At 38.5% G+C, this 17,984-nt stretch overlaps 1 pseudogene; it reads left to right on the forward strand.

Moving 5' to 3' along the window:
- The first annotated feature begins 8,057 nt into the window (after positions 1-8,057).
- Positions 8,058-17,984, forward strand: part of LOC141570791 (PH-interacting protein pseudogene) — a 56,282-nt pseudogene continuing 46,355 nt past the window's right edge.

The raw sequence follows: 17,984 nt of genomic DNA on the forward strand, positions 1-17,984 counted from the left end.
TCTAGATGATGTTGTCTTTTATTTGAAATTCTTGACACAAATAGGAAAAGAGTCAACTACTGGTGAATACCCTACCACCTGCAGCTATAATTTTTTATAAGAGTTTGAGGGAAGTCTTAACAAATTCAACCCATTTTATTTCTGGATAACATCACAGAATTTTCTCTAGTAAATGCCCTGCTAATTTTAGTAAAAATGTTTGATTTGCTTTGTTCGCCAAATGCCAACATTTATTTAATTCAGCAGAAGAGGAAAACAGGCCATTGTTTGGGTCGTACGTATTCACAGACAGTTTGATTAACGTATCTTTATTTTCAAAATCCAACAAGGCCCTTATCTGTTTAAGTATCCAACTTTTAGTTGTTGAGAAAAAATGGGAATTGGATTAGCATAGTAATTGAAATCTACAAAAAAATCTAAAATTTCACTCTAGCAAAATGTTTGCCATCACTACTAAAGAGCAGTAAAAAGAACTGATTGAAATTCCACCATGGATTTCTTATGGACTCCGTTGCCCTTGTAATCATTGTCCCCATTAGCACAGATAATTGAGAAGTATGTGTGTCTCACCACTAAATGATGAAATCTCATTCTTTACCTCCCATTGCTGCTCATCCTTAGTAAATAGCTATTTACAAAAATGATTTACATGCTTATGCACAAAGCTCCATGCTCTATATTACAGTGACATTCTTTTAAAAATGGTTTTTAAAACTAGTGATATGGAAACTGGAGGGATATGAGTCCTCCTGGATTAGAAGGTTAATGGTTTAAGAGAAGCACTCCCTCAGAAACATGTCAAAGATTTTTATTCCATAGATGCAGCTGCATCTGGGATGCAAGGTAATAAGGGATGCAGGGCAACAGAGCAACATTTGTGTTCAAATAGAGTCCAAGGCAGAAGAGGGAAAGAAAAGGAAGTGGTTAATTAGAAAGGGCTCATCTTGCTCTTTTATTATATTGTTCATATTTTTGCCCTAAAACTGGCCATCTTAAGCAGTCTTGTCACTCTGCACTAGATATTAGACAAGAGCTAGGAATGATATTTTGTTGGAAGGTCAGGCAGAACCCGAAAAAGCTATGCTAAAAGGCAACCTTTGAGGAGGACAGGTGCTACGCGAAAGTGTGGCAGGTCATTGGTGGCCTATAACACTCACTTATGAGGTGTTTCAGAAAATCAGTAATAGATGGGGAATTGATCACTTCGGTTCAGGTCTTTGGGGTAATAAAGAGATCTAGAATATTATGACAAAACATAGGGCTGAAGCAGAGGAAGTAACAGAAGGAACGTTACCCTACACGTGAGCTAATAACTTTCTGGAGACCTGTCTACTGCTAGTTCCAGCAAGATTTCTAAGGGTCTTCTGTAGAAATGGTTTAATTAATTCTTATTCTGGTTTAAATAATTCTTAGGGTCTGGCTATCATAAAAATGCTTAGGTTTCTTTCAATAATTTATCTATCCATATTCTCTCTCCAAAAAACATCTTTGAACTATACAATTCTCATGCTTGCCTTTCCCTGAAAAGTTAGGTTGGTATGGTCAAATAAGGTGAGGCTTTGGAATTAAATGACCTAGAATCCCCTCCTAGCTTTGCTACTTATCTGCTCTGTCGAGACTCAGGGCTTCAGTACCGTCCTGTGTAAAGTGTGGATACTAATATCAATCTCCCAGGATTGTTAGTGAGATGAAATGAGGTCACGCTTATGAGCGCTCAGTCCTATACCACAGTAAAGGACCCGGAAAATTTTTCTTCCTCCATTACCTGGCTCCTCTCTTTGGTGTCTGGCTCCTCTCTTTGGTGCCCCCTCCCTTGTTTTGAGTTGGTATTTTCTACCATTTTAACACCCTTCCAAGACTTGCCCTCCCATCTTTAAAACAATCCCCCACATTGCACTCATTTCAGGCCATGAGGCTTTGCTCAATTAAGTAGATCAGAACCCAGAACCACAGACATTCCCTCCCCAGCAAAACCAGCCAGTCTCTGGGAACTAGAATTCTACCTTTGAATCAAATGGGGTGGTGGTTCTTTTTCTCTGACTCCTCCCAGGCCAATTACGCCCTTTAAACAAGTGAATCTAGGAAGACGGTGGTAAAGGCAGCAGGCAGAGTCTGGGTAAAGGCCAAGACTTTTTATTTTCTCTCCCTCCATCTGCTTCCAGTTGCTGCCAGGAAACACCTAGGGGAAGGAGTTTCTGTAGGACTTAATGGTGAAAATGCAGCTTCCCTCTAATAGAATTTAAAATTTTTTTCAGGGAGGGTAGATAATTTAGCATGTTAATCCTTTTTGGAAGATCTCTCTACTATAAGGTTTCTTGTCCAGAAGTACAGATTTCTTAGTGGAATTTCCTATGAATTAGTTCATTGAGTTTTTAGAAAAATGCCTGTGCAGGTTTTAAGAGTCACAATTCCTCATTCAGATGTTGTGCTAGTTCTAACCTGTCAGGTTATAAATATCCAAGTGAGCTCTTCTCTATTTTTAAATGAAAAAAATTTTTTTTCAATCAGTTGCCCTAAAAATATAGTGAAGATACAAAACCAGCAAATCTAGTAAATTCTTTCAGTTGCAGTTTTTCAGATATCATTTCTGTATAGCTTATATATTCTTTGTGAGTCTCAAATAATCATAAATCCACAGAAATGCTAATACCAATGGAGGAAAATTAGTTAGATTCACTGACTCACTCATTCAGTACCATCTGAAGCACCTTTCTAATTACTGCTAATTGCCTTCAGAAGTATGCTAAGGGCAAATGGCATAGGTATTGATGAAAGTCACTAACATACAAATCCTAATCCTTTCCTCCATGATTTTGCCCCCCAGACGTACAGCATCAATCACCTGGGAACCTGTCAGAAAAGCAGTTTCTGAGGACCCAGCCCAGACCTGCTGAATCAGAAAAACTCCAGTAGTGGGGTCTAGCAATGTGTTTTAACAAGGCCTGCCGGTGATTCTGAAGCACACTAGAATTTCTAAGCACACTTAGAATGCGCTAAGATTCTTTTCCTTATTAAAAGCATTTTGCTCCTTTTTCTCAATAGCTCTGTATCTAGATGAGAAATACACCTATACACTTATCAGAATTGAATACATAACAGTTATGTATTTCTCTGGCCTCCAGGCATAACCAACATAATACCTACCTCACGAAGCCCACTCGCCAAGGACAGCCTTTCCACATACCTAAACCTGTCCACCTTTCTGGGCACTTCCAAGGAGGTTTCCTTACCCCCATGGACTCTCTGGAGTCTACTCTCCCCACATTCTCTCATCACTCCTGTATTAACCCCATCGTGGCATTTACTGCACTTTCTGGGAAATTCTCTGGTGTCTACTGTAGTGCGATGTTGTAAGTGATCAATATGCATTTAATGAATGACTAAATAAATGATGCAATATACTAGGAGCAAGCCGAGGTAGTCATGAGACGTACAATTCAGGGACAATATATATTATATAAACTGTTTTCAGAAATTCTAGAATAAGAAGAAGTAAAGACTTCGTTTGAGGTAGAATTTTAATCTGTATTATTTTCCCTTTATCAGTTACCTGTTTGGATACACTTTTTAATGTGGGCAGCATTCAAAGATGTATTTATTTGAGTGTAATATTTGATCCTGAAGAATTCAGTTTTCTTTGTGGATCTTCAATATTAATTTGAACCAGAACGTGGTTTGATTTTGTCGATATCAAAAAGGTAATGAAAGCAGTAGGTATATGAGACAGGAAAAAAAGAGAAAAAATCAAAAACAAAAAAACACTGGGCTTGGATCCCAAAATACAGATTTCAGTCCTGTTACTTTGGGAAAGTCAATACACCTCAACTATTTCATCTGTAAAGTGGCATTTAATAAATCTGCCCAATTCACAACAAGAGAATAGTAAAACTCAAAGTAAATGGTGAATCTAAAATTACAAATTTGGAAGCACCATACAAGTATGAGACATTATTATTTATGACCATTTGGAATATGGTCTAGTTGGGCTAACCAAAACTTAATTAGCTTAAACAATGCAAGTGGAGAGTGAAGACACCATGAGGAAACAGACATATTTTCTTTAGGTGCAAGATTACATCTAGTAAAATGTTCCTTTGAACTGTTTATGTAGATCCAGTACTTTCCATGACTAACATAACTAGTCTTCCACAAAATGAGATTTATTTTTCCTTCTAGACATTGGTGTTGCCTAAATTGTTCTAACAGTCTTTGATTAGTAACCATCAAACCCCTGCTGAATTTTTAATGAGAATTCTAAACTAAATAAATAAGTTTTCATTGTACTTTAAATATTTTTAAAAAATCAAACAGCATAAGTAAAATTATGAATCTGAAAGTTACATAGAAACTAAAAATCATCTGGATAGTAAGCCAGAGTTTAATTATATTTTAGGGCAAGAAACGACTGGAATCTCTTCTTTCTTTCACTATCTGAATTCTTACCTTATTTCAAGTTTACTTTAAGCCCTATTTCTGCCATAACACTTACCCCAGCTCTGCCACCCCATAATGACATTTTCCTTTCACTAAGTTCTTTAATGTTTTGTGGCTGAGATTGTTAATGTTCTCCAAATATCGACATTCAGCTTTATATTTCCAAACCTTCCTCAGGGATACTCAATGAACTCTGAGAAGTAACATGTGGGATATCATGCTTCCTCCACTTCTGTCCTCCCCTGTTAACCTACTTTGGAAGCCACAGATGGAGTTTCCTCAAAATAGAGAAGCAGACTGGATCCTGGAAATTGGCATAGAGGAGACAGGCCCTGGAAAACTGCCCACACGTGTGCTGACTCACGTGCGTTGGAATACACTTTATCATGTAAAGCCACTAAATTTAGGGATGTGTTTATTATCACAGCATAACCTTGCCTATCCTTACTAATAGATGTGTATAGTAGGTAGTGTACAAATGTGCAGTTAGTTATTCTGCAATGTGCTCCATTTCAAAAATTTAACAGAAATGGATAGCTCTACATTTTTCCTCAAGGATCTATAGTCTCAGAAAGAAAACAGATTTATAAATAAATGGATTGATCATGCAATATTATATGTGACCACAGGTGTATACATATGATAATGAAATGAACACTATGAGAGAGCGTTTAACTCTCTCTATAATGGAGAAGGGAAGAGACTCCAGAAAAGCTTACTAAAAGAAGTAATGCCAAATAAACGTTCATTCAATTCAATGATAAAATTTGATGTTCACTTGCTTTGTGCCAAATACTGAGCTAATTGTTAAATTTTGAAGAATAGAGTTGAAAGGAAGGAAGGAAGGAAGGAAGGAAGGAAGGAAGGAAGGAAGGAAGGAAGGAAGGAAGGAAGGAAGGAAGGACTTGTGACCATTTTTAAGCTCCAAAGTGATGTCACTGAACAGTTAGAGATGCTCACAGATATATAAGCCAGCTTCAGTACACAACAAACATTGAGATAGCACCACTGTACCACCTGCAAGGGTCTAACACACATTAAGTACATAATAAACAAACATCTGTTGAATAAATGAAGAAACAAATGCTTATGGGAATAGAAATAGAAAGGGAAAAGCAGATAACAGAAATATTTATAAGTACAATAGGCAGGATATGGTGACTAGAGACAGAAAAATGATTACTATAACAATAATAATAATAATAATAAAAGGAAAGATACTGAAGCTCACTAAGCCTCAGTCTTATCTATAAAATGGGTATAATAATATTTTCCTTTAGCACAGTGCATGAAATATTCCCACATAGAGGGAACAACATGTGCAAAGAATATGATAAATAAAACAGCTTGATTGTTGAGGTAACCATGCATAGCTTGTTATAGCTGGAATGTCAGACATGAAGAATGACTGGAGATAGAAGGGGTTGCACGGAAGTAAGGATCCAGATCTTTGAGGGATTGTAGACCACATATAGCACTTACAGACTACAGATTGCAGGTAATAGAGGACCTTTAACAAATAGCAAAGTGCTGGGTAACATAACCAAATGTGCATGTTTGAATCATTCCGGGTACCATGTGAAAAGTAAGATATAATAGAAAAGCCTTGTGAAATAAAGCAACTGCAGTAGCTCCATCAAGGTATAAACAGTTAAACCAAGGGATGTGTAAAGGGTTTTGAGAAAAGCAGACAGATCAGAAACGCTCAGAAAATAGGATCGACAGGACGTGGTGATCTGTTAGATACAGAGACTAAGAAGAGAAAGTAATGAAAGCTATTCTGCATACTTCTCCTTTGGACATCACCCAACAAGAATGGTGGTGAAAGAAGAAGAGGAGGTTGGATAGTGATGTCCAAAAGCTTATCTTTGAATTTGTTCTCACAGACATTCTGGTAGCAACTCCAGAAAGTCCAGAATTCTGAGAAGAGGTTACGGTTGAAATTCCCTTCAATAACAAGCATCTCCTCCAAGCACTCCTATTTTGGTGAGCTTCTTACAATCATTCTATAAAAATATGTCAATTGATTATCAAGAACTACTAGAAACGTACCTTGGTCATCCTAAAATTCCAAGATGCTAAAAAGAGAAAAAAAAATCATCATAAATACGTATATATTTCCTACCATTAAAGAAAATAAGGTTATCTCAATACTCAGAGTCAAGTTACAACGATGAAATTGGATGAAAAGCCCTAAAATGTCTCTTCATTCTTGTATTCTTCAATTCTAATCCTACCTTTGGGGAAGACAAGGGAGCCTTCCCACATTTGCCTTCTTCACATAAGACCAGAAACAGTTATAGAGATAATAGTTTCCTGGGTAGCTGTTCAAAACCAGAAAGTGGGGCAGTAGAGATCCAAGCGGGATTTTTTTTTTAAGTATGCTTATTATAACCCACCAGGGATGTTATTGGAATGGTAGCAAAAGTCTTTAGAAAGCAGAGAAATGTTCATTGCTTACTTTATAAATCTCCCCAAAAGTTCCTGAAGGCTAATTCTATTCTCACCCAGAGTTCAAAGTCTGACCACCAAACAGTGTGGTTTGAAATAGGAAAGTAGGATGGAACAATTTCTATACTTTGAAGTCCAGAGAAAGGAGGATCATTTCAGGGGCTTGAAGCACACACACCACTCTTTCTTTCCATCACCGCTGCTATCAAAGAGTGAGGTTGAATGGAACCTAAAAAATTTAAAATTATCTTGCTGCTTTCATAGCTAGATTTGCTTCCTCTCAAATTTTAATTCTTTCCCAATATGTAAGGCCCATTTTCATTGCCCTAAAACATATTTAAGTCATAAAATGTAGTAAGTACAAAACACTGTTATTTCACATTGTATATGGAGAAGTGGAAATATTTTGTGTTATTTCATTTCCAAAAGAAAAATTAATATGTGTATCTTATGCCCAAGAGATCTGGAAAGTTACAAGTTATAGGTGATGTTACAAAAGACCACAATACTCATATCACCCTGTAGTTATCCTTTCCACCAGCACACAGGCCACTGGGTTGTGTGTTTCCGGCCCATTGTATTGTGGCAGGTTATTAACCGATTAACTTATTTCTCCTTTTACTTTCCCACCCATCTTTTTAAAGGTAGCTAGAATTATTTACGTTGCACATCTTTATAATTATTGGTTTTAACTGACTATCAAGCAATTAATGGCTTTCTAGAAACTATGCAACCATCGTAGGGTTTCAAAAGAATAACCTACAATTTGATTAACAGTCCTGGTTTTTATGTATGTCGTTTGATAGCAGGAATATGATAGTTTCTAGGATCCATGTCATGAAGCCAAGTGTCTTGTACATAATTGACACTTAGTCTGTCTTTCACACTCCAAACATGACTCTGCATTCTTAATTAGTCATTCCACACCTTCAAGTGGTCTCTGCTTATTATTTCAAAGAAGAAGAAAAAAGGAAAACGAGGAAAATTACTTCTGGCATTGGCATTAACAGCTCCAAACTAGAAAACGAAGACCTGCATTAACTGAGTTGATAGCTGAACTAAGATAAAGGTGACACTAACAGAATTGTGAGATCAAGTGGACATTAGCACGAAACTTTAAAAGGAAAATGTAACTCTTAAGCAGCATGCAAGTGAGTTGTAAGTCTCTTGCGATGCATGTTTCCAGAAACCCTACTGATCTCAGCATGATTGACATTGATGAGAATGACCTTAAGGTAGGTGTGAGGCTGGTGGTTTTTTGTTGCTTGCTGTTTCCATGACTTAAAGGAAAGAAAGCAGTTTGAGGTGTCAATTGATACACTGCTAGTCTCCAGGCCAGCAGGAACGGAGCATTAAGTCTGAATTCCTACCTGTCTTTGACAGATGACTGAAGTAGTCGGCTGACCTCAGATTGCTGGTGCTTTCGGGTGTAACTCACTCATTTGCTGTCCTCCACTTCCCTCCCAGACCTGCCACTTTTCTCCTCACGGCTACTGCCAGAATGTTCGCATCAGATCTGCTAATGTCACCCTCCTGTAAATGGGCCACAGTAAACATATTGGGCAGTCTACAAGAAACACTGGAGATGAACAATTTGGACTTGCTCTCTGTCAGTGAGAGCAGGGACCATCTGGGCAGGCAGCTCATGATCAGCATTGGAACTGCATGCACTGCTACGCTGAAATGCAATCTCTGGGCCTCGGTTTAACAAAGTAGGGGGACGGAGAGGGGATTTGAGTAACGTAGCAAAAGATCCCCTGAGGTCCTAAAAGAATGAGATGAGACTGAGTCTCACCTGGCAGTAACTAACATATCCACACACTATTACTCTCAAACAACAACCGCAGACTAGTTTTTAGGGCAGACATAGAAAAGAAAGGAGGTAACTGCTCTGAAAGTGTAAGTCATACTCCTCTCCTTCCCCAATCTCCACCGAAAAGAACGAGAGCTTTTGCCTGAGTAACTCAGATGCATGAAATATGCTCCTGACCATAGAGAATCCATAAACTCTTCTAGGGTCCCTGTGGAGTAGATTGGCAAAAAGAATCCTCAGTGATGTATTAGCCTCAGCCTTCGGCTTAAGTCTAGGAAGGAGAGTGCAGGAAGAGTTGGACGTTTTCATTCTCACAGAGAGGAAAGGTTGAGATTCACAGAAAATATTCCTACAGGTCAAAGGGAAGTGGTCCCAAATTACGAAAATTCATTTCTAAAAAGTGTATTTTATACCTCAAAAAATTAATATAACAATGGTCTTTACTGGTAGGTCTGTTATTTGTTATGTTGCAATTGAGTTTTAAAAGCAGCAGCTATTTAGATTTTTCTGACAAGGAACTGAAGAAGTAGAGAAAGTGCGGCTATGTGTATTTTTAAAAACCAGAGTTCATCCTCTCATGAGTAATGACAACCCAATGTGGGTTTAGTATTTCAGTGGTTTTGTTTGTTTTCTTCAAAATTTTTGCGATCAGAATCTTTCATCTAAACAACAACAAAAATGTAATATTATATGCACATTCAAAACCCCATGATTTCAAACTTAGACAAGTCACCTTGGACTTGAGATTAGACCATAAATGCTTATGTATGTATTTAATCGAGTGCTGCCTCTGGACCTTTCCAAAAACGTTTGTTTGAACTGAATAGCCACATGTCATCTACGTGCCTCCAGGATGGAAACACATTGCTTGCCTGCTGCCACGTCCCCATGGCACTTCCATGACAGACGTTAGTAAGACCTCTTTCCCAGTAAGCTCAAGCAGAGCTTCACAATCCTTAATACAGTCACTTCTAACCATCGTCTTAGGGAGTGAGTTAAATCTATTTGACATCCTATATTGGATTTTTGTCAGCGATATCAGGGAAAATATGTTAGGTGAGAGGAAAGAAGGAAGGAAGGAAGGAAAGAAGGAAGGAACGAAGGAATGAAGGAAGGAAAGAAGAAAAGGAAAGGAAAAAGGGTAACAGGGAGGATGGACGGGAGGGAGGGAGGGAAGGAGGAAGGAAGGAAGGAATTATTAACTGATTGTTATGTATAAATTGTATATTTGCATATGTTGACAAAGCTTCTTTGCGAGGCAAAATTTTAATCAGGCTCCTAATCCTTCTCTTAGACCCATCTGTGTACTTACTTGTAAAATTCAACTTTATCAAGAAACCTGCTAAGTCAGTTTAACCAGGACTCGTCAATACCAGTAGCTGATCAGATTCCTCACCCCCCACCATCCTCCTGGTGATGTCTGATGACCCTGGCCTGTCTTCAGCAAGAATCCTCTTAGGTCAGTTTAGCCTGAGTTACTGTCCCCTTACCCGTGATGTTTTCTCTTAGTAACTCTCCATCCACCAACCCCCACACTGCTCCTTGGCTATAAATTCCCACCTGCCCATGCTGCGCTCAGAACTGAGCCCTCTCTCATTGCCTCACTGCAAAATCCCATTGCTATAGGAACATTGGTGACAACTTGGATGGATCTTGAGTGTAATGCTGAGCGAAATAAGTCAGACAGAAAAAAAAAAATCCCATTGCACGGTCCCTATACTTATTACAGTAGTCCCCCACTTGACTAGTCTTCCTTACCAGGCTTTAAATACCATTGAATAATGTTTTCTTTAACAACGCTATCTTATTTAACTCTCACAGCCTTTTTATTCTCGATTTACCAACATGTCAAATGCCAAGAACCAACAGTAACTCACAGCCGTATTTTCCCACTCCCCTTTCCTATATATGCATGAACCTACACCTCCCTCCACCATTGAGTCATATGATTACAATATAAATTAGTTTTATTATTACATAAAGAGTAGAAGAGATGCTTTAAAACGTAATTTTTAAAACCACACCAGTCCCTTAGCAGTTATCTCAGATATCAAAAAGCTGGCAAAACAAGGGCAGGCTTCAGACAAGAAGTATGCAGCCCTTATTCGACAAAGATAGAACAAATGCCATCACTGTGGAGCTTATGAGGACGTGGCCATCCTTAGTCCATGTGCCAAGTGCAGCACTAAAGATGGCGAGGGAGTAAGAAAACAGTATAACTAAGGTGTCTGCCTCATGAGTCTCCCAACCCTGAAAACTCCCCGAACACTACCACTCACAGACCCCAGGTACCTTATCGGAAGCACCACACTTTATTAGCACTGCACGATTCCTGAGCCCAGCTTCAGTGATGAATATATTGTGGACTGAAATTGCTCCCAAGTAAGAAAACCCAGTTCTAGGATTGGACTACCAGCTGAAAACACGTCTTCGGGGACCACTGAAACTGAGTTTCTCCTTCATTTTTTACAGAAATTAACATCCTTTCCTTTTAAGTTTCCTATAGTTGCGCCATTTGAAAAGAGTGAGGCTTCAAGTGTTGGTGCCTTTCGTAACGGGTTCATGTAAATCTTCACCAGTGAATCTTTTTTTACAGGCGAGGAATGGAATATTACAGAGGCAAGATTACTTAAGTATTGGTTCAGCATTTACACCCACATTTGCCCATCTCCAAAAACCATACATGTTGACTTACACAATGGTGGCAAGTAGGCCCCTATGAACGTAGAGGTAGACATTATCAATTCAAAGATTCAAGATGGAACTGCTCTCTGCCAATTGTGCTTAAATCTCTTCCTGATCAATTAAACCAAAAGTTATGATTTCAAAGTTCTTGTCCCATCGAACCTTCAGGCATCGCCTTAGAATCATAACAGATCACATTTGTAGCACATCATAATTAAATAAGGACCCCTACATACCTTATCCCTTAAAAGTGAGGAATAGCATCCATTTCATACTGAGCAAGAAGGAATTAAATACGCTGCCCAAGATCACAGATAAGGAGAAACTCAGAGCTGAAACTAAACTTGTTATGACAATTCCAAACTTTCTCCTGTTCAAGATGCCACAAGATAGAATGTGATACATTCCAGAAGAGAGAAGGAGATAAAGGGTAACGGAGTGGAAAGGGAAAGATCAGAAATAAGTTATTGGTGTGGTGGCATTTGAACTGTCTTAATGGACAGACAGAATGTTACCATGTGTGGAAAGGAATGCCAAGTAAAAATGAGGACAAACAAAAAGGTTTACCAGAGAACAATGTATTGGAGAAGGGAATGACAATAATTTTAGCTGGAAAATTAATAAAGTGGTTTGGGGCCAGATTATGAAAGGAACACATGATCCATGCCAAGAGAGCTGGATATTTTTCCTTGGGTAAAGGATTCTGAAAGAACAGTATGAAGAACAGATTTGTGTTTGGGGAAGTGTTTTATTTAAGGCAGTGCAAAGAATATATTGAAGATAGCACAAAGCATGAGGTGTCTGTGGTGTTAATTGGGTAAGAAATTAGAGTCTGAAATGAACCCGAGTCCCTGTGGAAAGACAGACGCTGGGAGGGATGAAAGACAGGGAAGAAGAGGGGAATCACGAACGAACGTAAGGGTCATACTTTGAGCATCAAAATGAATGGTGGTGTAATTAGCTGAAGTCGAAGAGGTAAGCAATCGGGGGATAAAATTAATCAGTTTGGCTTTGAACTTATTGAATCAGGGGCCTTCAGCCCAACCTGTTGTTGGAAATACTGAAAGTGGAACCTGCTGGAGCAAATGAGAATAGATACACTCTGGAATCATCCAGAGGGATGTCATTATGCACAGACAACAAGGAGTAATATACTTGGCTCTAAAAATGGTACACAGAAGGAGAGCTTTGGAAAATCTTGTTGAAAACCTGTTTAAATGTGTAGGGCTCTTTGTTGTCTTCAAGAGCTTGTGTTTTTGTTCCAGGGAACCATTGAACACATCCACTGTGATGGCTGGAGGACAAGCCCACACTAATTGCTGGAAGGTGGGCCTGGGAGTGTTCTGTGAGTGTGCACATTCAAACAGGTACAGAAGGTGGCGTGGTTGCTGGCTTCTCTCAGCCCGCGGCTTCTGCTTCTCGGTTATAATAAGAGCACCCGGCCGTGTGGTGCGTTGTCATTCTTGGAAAGCAGTTTATTTCCAAAATTAGGTTTTGCATCTGAAAAGCTTTTTTTTTTTTTTTTTTTGAGTCCTACAGGATAATTAGGAAGCCATGTCTCAAAACAGAAACTGACATAACCCACTTTGTTTTCGCTTTCAAAAGGTGGTTTTTCAGAGTTTGTCATATTTTCCAACTGTGAGGGCAAAAAAACAATTTTTCAAATTTCAAGCTAGGGACCACGAATGGTAGGGCATTTTATTTCTCATGGCACCTAGCTCCGAGCCATTTATGAATAAATTAAAGACCGAGAAGACCAAGTTTAGAGAATGTCAAAATCACACCTTATTATGGATTATAATGAGTGATGGAGAACTTAAGATACCACTGGGCCTTAACAGGGAAACCACACAGTACAGGACTAACTCTAACACAGGTTTTGTTGATACTGCAAAATTTCCAATTACTGGAACGCGTGGTTTTTTTTTTCATCTATTTGAAGCAAATGCTAAGTGAAAAGTGACAGGATGCTACGCCTTCTAAGAGAAGTCTGTGCCTGCTGGAGAAGAGTCTGCTATTACAGTGAAGACAGAAGTTCAGCAGCTGAGACTGGCATGAAAGAGGAAAAGCTGTGCCCCACCTGGAAGTGAGTGTGTTTCTCTTAGAATCCCAGAGAAAAGAAAAATACTGCAGAGACCCGCCCTCCAATTATATTCTAAATGCACGTTTTCAGCAGCACAAATCAGGACTCCTCTCAATCTTTGGGACATGATGTGCTCATAATTGATGTCTCTTGGCATCTTGAACTCTCTCGTCTCTTCTTTCTCCTCTTCACAATCTTAAATCCTCCCCTGTGCCTCAGACTCTAACTCAACCCCATCTCATCCGGCAAGATATGTTTCAACCTCTCCATCCAGCCCATTCTCTCCTCTCGCTCCTTTAACTTTTCATCATTCACCAGGTGTGGGACCACACGTTTGTGCTTTATGAACTAGCCTTTCCACAGCATTTCTATGTTGCCTCCCAAGGAAGGTCTGAACTTGTCTTAGGGAAATGGTAGCACCTGTCTTACTGCGTACAGTACCAACCGCCCAGTGAGCACTAAGTACTCAACGTCTTCATCTCTTTCCTGAGAAGGCATCCATTTATAAAGAGTCATCTATAGTTTTTAAATTCAGCACCCTAATGTAAAAATAAACTATTTTTCCCTTGAACAATAAATCATATAACCACTTTCCAAAACAAATGTTTTCTAAAACCAGGTAGGAAAGGGGAAACAAATGAACCCCCAATGGGCAGCAGGAGGGAGAACCACAATTTTAAAAAAAGCATTTATTGGATGGAATCTACATTTTTAAACTTTGCAACCTTCAGTATTTTAGGAAAGGTATTCCTTCTGGGCTTAATAAAAACTGAAATCAGCTATAAGTAATGGGTACGATAAAACCACAGGAATTGCAGGCTGATTCCTCCAAGAGCACTGACTGTCTGTGGCAACAGGGTGTGGGGTCTGTCAGTCACACCAGCAAGTGACTGAGCATTTTTCCAGGTTTATTCTTAATTAAAAGTTCTAGAAAATTCTAGGACTACTGTGTCTTTAAAAGTCCTTCGCAGCTTGTCCCTGGCCAAGTCTAAAAAAATGCTTGATTATAGAGTTTAATTCTCCCTTTAACAACTACAGCTCACAAGCCACTTGAGTAAGAGAAGGGATGGAGAAGCTTCTTTTATTTCCTGTCCTCTCTTCCAATTAATTTGTAACAGGAGATTTTTGTTTCCCTTGTTGTGCTTTGGCCCCTGGCCCCACCTCAGGCCATGCAGGTGAAATGGCCCTGGGGAAAATGGGACACTTTCTGTGCCTAATTGGAAACGAAGCCACACATACACTCCTTCCCCAAGCTCTGGTGACACTATCTAGCACAGGCCAGCTGCCCACTTCCCCAGTGGTGTTTCTTCAATTTCATAGAAAGCAAGAAGAAAATACAGTATCACCAGAGCAAATCACAGAGTAATTGTCACCATGGGAAGACCAGCCTAATATCAATAGCATTTCTGAGAACTCACAATTATCCCAAAAGAAAAAAAAAAGGGGGGGGGGGGGATAAAATGATGAAAAATCTAAAACAAATTTATATTTTACTAAAACATATATTCTAGTAACAGAGAAGCAAAAGCTGGTTATTTCTCTTGCAGGTGCTCACTGCAAAATTCAAATTTGCTTACATTCTTTGATAATCCAGAAAGGAAACTGTAGTAGTCTCCTACTGCCACTGTAACAAATTAGAGTGACTTAAAACAAAACAAATATATGCTCTTATAGTTCTGGAGATCAGAAGACTGAAATAAAAAAATAAAATAAAATCAAGGCATTGGCAGGGCTGCGTTCCATCTGGCGGCTTTAGGGAAGAATTGGTTTCCTTATTTTTTCTGGCTTCTAAAGGCTGCCTGTGTTCCTTGGCTCATGGTCTCTTCTTCCTTCTTGAAAGCACTTCACTCCAACCTCTGGTCCCATCATCACATCTTTTTCTCTCTGACTCTGACTCGACTATCTCCCTCTTATGAGAACCCTGGTGATCACATTGTATTCACTTGGGCAGTCCAATATATTCTCATCTCAAGAGCTTTAAATTAATCACATCTACAAAATACTCGCTGCCATGTATGTAATATAACATAGTCACAGAGATCCAGGGATTAGGATGTGGCTGTCTTTGAGGGTAATTATTCAGATTACCACAGCAACTGAATTCAATCTGTGATCAAGCATATGCACAGAGAAGCCACCTAGCGAACAAGTAATCAAGATTTGGCTTAATGGTCTAAGTTTTGGATTAACAATCTAGGTCTTCAAAAAAGCAAATTAAATGACACTTTAAATTGCAAGATAACATGAAGCTGGAATGCAGTCTTCTAAACTATAATCTTCTTTCCAGCCCCCCCATTTTTTTCTTCTCATACGTTAGGTAGGTACAGAGAAATAGAGTGTGAAATATAAGGGAAAATAGTCATTGAAGCTGATGCTTTTTATGTGGAAAAATTCTCCAGAACAGAACCAAAAAAAAAAAAAAACGAGGAAGGGAGTGGGGAAGAAAGAGAAAGAGGGAAAAAAAGAAAACTTTTTAAAAGACTTCGATGAAAGTTTCAAACTGTACAAGTGAAATCCATTCTTTTTTACAGAATTGAATTTTCATATCTTTATGTCCTGGGTATTTCTTTTTCTACACACTCTGTTGTAGTGGAGATATAAGCTCAGGAAACATTAAGCAAATTCCAGCAGATTAGCAAAGGTGATTTAGATATATTATGTTGATTTAGATATCAGTGTGCTATGAGAGATTACCTCCACTGATCACAGCAGCTAAGAAGACTGAGTATTAATCAGCTAATGTTTGCCGCTCTTGGGGGGAAAAGAGGTAGCAGATAGAAACGAAGAATTATAAAGAGAACAAAAGGAGCATTAGTCAGATAGGTAGAAATAAGTAAACATCATAAATTAGGTTAATAGCAGGACTCTATATCTTCCTTTTCCTCCTACCGTGAAAACACCTTAAACTGAAGGTTAATACACTCTGTATAGACTCACATATACTCATTTAAAACCTCCTCTATGCATTATTAACTGAAATCAGTTTCTAGAGTCTTTAAATAAAGTCAGAAACCCTGTTTAAATGTTTTGGCCTTATCCTTCTGAACCTGTTCTAGTCGTTTGGAAGTCAGTGTATAATAACGAAAATGAAATGAGAATAGGTGGTGCCAGCAAGACCAGGGCTGTAGACGCTGCTCTTCTGCAAACTGCTTTCATGACTTCAAGCCAATCTGTTGTCTCACTGTGCTTCAACAGCCTTATCTGTTAAAATATTTAAACTTGTCAAAACTCATATTATTCAGTATATCAGGAGTTGAATATCTTCTCACTGTATAGGAAATATCATTTCTGCCTGGATGCCAATTATACCACTTACACTACAAAAAAAAAAAAGAAAAAAAGAATAGGAATGTGGTTTAAAAAAAAAGGGAATTCACGTTTAAGAAAAGATGCTTGCTTGGATCATATAGGAAAATAAAAGCAATGCCAATATAAGCATATTAGGTCTCATAAATATCTAATAACAGAGGTTGGCAAACTATAGCCACTAGGCCAAATCAGGCCCACCACCCAGTTTTGTAAATAAAGTTTTATAGGAACACAGCCATGGCCATTTATTTACATATTGCCTATGGCTAATTTTAGGCTATAGTGACACAGTTGAGTAGTTGTAACAGAGAGCACAGTGCCTGCAAACCCTAGCCTATGTACTATCAGTCCATGTACAGAAAATATTTCCTGACCCGTCTATAAAATAAAATGACACAGGATCAGTCATACATTCTATATCACACATTAAAATCGAATAAAATTTCATGAAACACACTTTAACTGATTAACTTTCTCACTGTATATATATTTTCACATTATCGAAAAAGTGATGTCTCATTAACAAATAGTGATACATTTGTTGTTGTTGGTTTTCTTTTCTAGGATAGTAGCTAACTTGCTGTTACTTTTATTATTGTTAAATTGAGTAAGGATAGGTACATTATGTTACAGTAATAAATAATCCCCCAAATCTTAAAGACTTATAACAACAAGGTCTTATTTCTCATATCCACTGGATCAACGGGGCACTCCTTGTGCCTTCCCCTAGGAACCAAGATATAGAGACTTGTCCATGCAGAAAAGTGCCCCCAAAAAGTCTGACAAAGGGAAAGAGAATATAGCAAATGGGACCCTATCTTTTAAAATTTCCACCCAGAAATGATACATCCCCTGGAATCACATTTTAGTCTTCAAAGCAAGTCACATGATCATGTCTAATTTTAAGGGGAGTGAGGCAGTGCAATTCTACCACAGGCCCAGAAGCAGGAAAGCTAGAATATCTGAGATAGGCTCTTATGACAGTCATTGTAACTGCCAGAAACAATCTGAAAGGGAGATGGAGCTAAATGCCTCTTGCCTGTGGAGACTGCATCCAATAGGCATCACAACAGAAAGAACACTATAATTCTACTGTAATTTACTAAAGTCTAGATTCTCTGTCTATAAGCCATAGAGCAATGGTAAAAAGTGCTTAACTAGTTTTGCAAATCCTATGACAGATTTCTTCAACAATGTGAGGAAATATTT

Source organism: Rhinolophus sinicus, chromosome 3 (assembly GCF_057876585.1).
Source record: "Rhinolophus sinicus isolate RSI-liver-muscle chromosome 3, RSI-T2T, whole genome shotgun sequence".
Classification (NCBI taxonomy): domain Eukaryota; kingdom Metazoa; phylum Chordata; class Mammalia; order Chiroptera; family Rhinolophidae; genus Rhinolophus; species Rhinolophus sinicus.